Raw genomic sequence first — 4,720 nt, forward strand, 5'->3', positions numbered from 1 at the left:
ATGTCTGGGACACAGGTTTTAAGTGTTTCATGACATGCCTGAAGGGACATAAACATCTATTCACCACCACCACCCCCCAATAAGAGTGCGGTAGCTAAAGAAAAACCTGACAAGTCCATCTTGGAGAAATAGTTTGCTAGGCTTACTTACAGCAGGATGGACAGCTGCCCCACCAAAAATGACGACTCTGCCCACCACGCTATTTTATATGACTATACAATGACTACACAGCAGAGTTAGCAGAGAACTAGTTCAGAGAGCTACGCAATATAAAGTAGTTGAGGTGGCGAGATGAGTCAAATCTGGGAAAGGTTATGTGTTTATGTGCACCGGATCCTTGCTGTCACCAAGAACACAGTCCGGCCTGGGAAGAGTGGCCTGTTCTGCTGCAGTCAGGCAGGGAGAACAGGTAAATGACATCTTGCTGCAACATGGAATGCTTTGGCGGGGATTCAAAGTGCTAGACCATCCATGGGAATGAATTTCGACGGGCAACTTTGTAGTAAGCCCGACACTAGATACAGTTGAAATCTTGAAGAAATAAAACTTGCGCTTGAAAGTCCGCGAGGAAGAAATTTAATTTCTACACGGAATATTCATTGTTTGACATATAAAGGGCACTCCCTGGATGACTAATCAAACAGGGACACCTTTGTGAAGCAGAAAAGGAAATTGTTGTTAAACATTTGGTAGAAAGTAGTTCAGTGTTTCAGAACGCCTGAATAGTGATCAGAAAACGTCATAGATCAGCAGTTAGTAGACTGAGCATTTAGAGTGAGCATGTTCTGTCTAAGCAGCAGAAGACTCTTATACAAGCATAGCGCAGAGGCTATGTGCTCTTTAAAGGGGCAGTATGGCCCCTGAGCATGGACGGTGGGAGAAATAAATATGATGCAATGCCATCACCTTACGCTTGCATATGGCCTCATTTTATCTCTGAGGATGATCTGGGGGAGAGACTTAATTCCCAGTTCTATACTAATACATTACAGGGAACTTCTTTTTCTTTCAATGCCTTTCTCTTGTATTTGTGTGCATGAGTGTGTGTGTGTGTGTGTGTGTGTGTGTGTGTGTGCGCGCGCAGGAGGTGCAGATGTATGTATATATGTGTGCACATGCATGGAAGCCAGATACTGATGTGCAATCACAATTACTCCTCACTTTAGTTTTTGGGATAAGGTCTCTCACTGAACCTGGAGCTGGCTGACTCAGCAGCTTGACTGACCAGCAAGACCAAGGGATCTGCATGTCATGGGCCTGCCTTCCCAGTGCAGCAATTACCGGCTCACACTCCTGGCCCAGCTTTGTTGTTGTTATTGTTATTGTTGTTGTTGCTGTTGTTGTTGTTGTTATTGTTATTGTTGTTGTTGTTGTTGTTGTTGTTGTTAATCCAAGTGCTGGGCATCTAAAAATAGAATTTCTCCTTAGCCTCACTTATTTATTGTTGTTGTTGTTTGTTTTTGTTTTGAGACAGACGTCCCTATTTAGCCCAGGCTACTCTAGATTCACAATCCTCCTGCCTCAACCTTGTGAGAGACAGGGGTTACAGGCATTTCCAACGCCCACCCCCTCCTGATAATCTTAAGTTCTGTAAAGACAGCATAACATCTTTGCATATCCATTTAGCCACAAATCTAATCCTGCCAATACAGTGTCTCAGCTCTTCAGATACAGTTGGCATCGTCCGAGGAGCTACAAATTACAACCTACAGTGTTTGGGAAAGCCAAAGGAGGAATGAATGTAATCTAGTTCAAAATGCTGCCAGAAGTAAGCACACGAGCCTTTGGACTGGCTCACCATTAGTTCTCTAAGCTGTAGTCTACACCCTCCCTGGATTTCCTCATTTCTCCTGCCATGGTTATGGAGCATTACGGACCCAACTCCCTGCAAGCCAGACCTCTCTGAAGATTCAGCAGTCCAGCTACCACAGTCCTAAACACCTGCTGCTCTGTCCTCAGCGTGTACTTGACATTTGAGAAACAAACAGTAAAGATTCTGAAAATAAAATGCTTTTACCTTTATAATATGGGGTTTATCAGGTTGTTGACTGAATACTTTCTCGTTACCAATTTTACTGCTATGGTTCATATTCCAGTTCTTGCCGCCCTGGGCAAATTATTAAAGTTCTTACATTCCGTTTTTCTGATCTATTAAGTGGAAATAATACTTCATACTTCATAGTGTTACTGAAGACCACAAGTTACATAAATCGATCTAAAGAGTATTGGAAAGAGCCAAGCTTCACTAAGTGTTAGATATGACTAGACCCATGTTGGAGGAATGGCTGTTAGAATCTTCCCTCAGCGGGGAAGAACTAGGTGACCCAAATTCTAACAGATCAGGAGTTAACTAGTCTATGCAAGGGAGGAGTGCAGATTTCCGGTTTTCTAATAAGAGGTTATATAAATGTGTAATAGGCCCTGCCCTAAGCACAAGACTGAAACAAAGGGCAGGGTGCATTGTTTACACAGAGGATGGGACCCAGAGCATTGCACAGAAAGGTTCAGCTTCAAAATCCTCCTATGACTGACATTTTACAAACCACCTTGGCTTATGTGGAGTCCGGAAGAAAGCAAGCCACGTCCCCAAATGATGACACTGCACAAGGTGACAGCCTCCAAGCAGCTGTCGGGAGGATCACTAGAGAAAAATCTGGCAGGCTTGCTATGGTGACACCAGAAGTACAGAGGAGAGAGATGGAGCCCCACTGTTAACATACGAGCAGAGCCATAAACTAAAGATATTTTGGTCTGGTAAATGTTATGAAACTCAAGGCATTGTGTAACCTCTGTGAATTTCAAAACAACAGCTTCATCAGAAATTTATCAATATGTTCTTCTCTACTTTCAGGAATGATATATTAAACTGTTTGCAACAATCAATCATCTGCAGCATCTAAAAGTGGCTAGTAGGTATTTCCTGAATGAAATTATATTGATTTCTTTGACCAGATGGCAGAAAAGAACTTCCTTGTCGGTAATCAATCAACCCTGATTCATCTGGAAACTGACCAAGTGGATTAAAATCATAATTGACATGAAAGTGTTTGGAGTTTTTCAAGAGTGGTGTTTTTTTCCTTAGCTGGCAGAACACACAGTTCCTTGAACTCTTTTTTTTTTTTCCAAGCTCTGTACAAACTGCTCTAACTTAACTGATTAATAAGTCGAACTCAATGCCAAAGACATCAAGTTTTTCCAAGTATCATCTGGTCAGTTTATATTGGTTCATCCTAAGAAATCTATATAATTTTCCTTTTTGTAGGCCTTGCGAGTTAACATTTTACTTTCTTGAAATTTCAGGGTTTTTTAAGCTAATTTAGCACTTATACCGTATTTTGTTGGAGACTTTTGAATGTAATTCTACTTCAATGAAAGTTGTCATTTCATAATATATTCAGGTGGTTATTCTTATCTAATGAACTCAAACATTATTTATTTTCAGGTGGTACCATTCTATACATCAATATTACCTCTTGTATACCAAAGGCAACACTCAAATTAATCTAAACAAAACCTTAAAGGGATCTTTAAAGAAAAGGTATTGTTTCTGAGCTACATTTAAGAAATATATGTTCAGATTTTCTTTCATTAAATTCTTGACAAGCATTCCATATAGTCAATACATGTGCATAGTACAAACAAGTGTCATTTTTCTCTAACATCAATACATACACCAGCATTTATAAGTTTAGGCAACATTCAACTATTTTGTGAGCATCTATCATTTGCTTTAGTCAGGCTTCCTTTCCTTCAGGTTAGCAAAACTTACAAATTTCTAAATTCTTCCCTGAAAGGAATCTTAAGAGAATCTTCGACTTTTTAATAATGAAGCCAAGAGCAGAAATGACCCTTTAAACCTGCTTACGCAACCACGAACTCATTCAGGTTTATAGTCCAACGGGTGGTCATTAAAGCTATGTTTGAATGGGATCAGTACATCATTTTCCTCCGTATGAGAGGCTGGAGCTACAGTTTAGTATCATGAAGTTGGTGTGATCCTGTACTGGAGTCTTCACTGGTCTTTGAAGTGCAGCACTAGCGGGACATCTTAAGCGGCACTCACTTGTTACTTTACCATGTTAAAAGGTCAGGATGGTAGCCTTAAACTCCTTCACTGGTGGCCTCAAGGACTATTCTGGCCTATGAAACTTCCAGTTTTCAACTGGTTAAGGATTTTGAGGTCCACGACAACCCCTAACGCTTGGCCAAACTGATGGCAGCGTGAATTTAGAAACTTAACTGGACCTTGGCTACGGGCATTCCAGCACGCATGTCCCTATCAATTCCATTCAGAATTAAGAATCACACTAGAATCCCAACACTCGGACAGGAACGAAAAACCACTCCTCCCCCTGCAGCCAGAGGACCGCACCAGCTGAAGTTCTGCAAGCTTTAGGCGGCGAGGGACACGGCAGCGAGGTCGCGGAGGTGACCGCTGCTCGCGACCCCAGTCCGCGTTTCCTCAGAGTGACAGGAGAGGGAGCGCGCGCCGAGGAAATCCCCAGATCTGCCACTCCCAGCCTCCGCTGACGCCAAGGCCGCCCACGATCCGCACACCGGAAGTGTATAGGGAGGACCCGCCACGTCCCAGGCGCCAGCTGACGTCAGCGCGCCGACGTCACGTGCCGACCTTCCGGCGATGGGTGGTCCCGGGCTGAGGTGGGGAGGCGGGGCGGGGGCGGGGCTCGCGGCCAGCCCGGGCTGTGCAGGGTAGGTGGGC

The sequence above is a fragment of the Rattus norvegicus genome, chromosome 17 (assembly GCF_021556685.1).
Source record: "Rattus norvegicus strain SHRSP/BbbUtx chromosome 17, alternate assembly SHRSP_T2T, whole genome shotgun sequence".
Classification (NCBI taxonomy): Eukaryota; Metazoa; Chordata; class Mammalia; order Rodentia; family Muridae; genus Rattus; species Rattus norvegicus.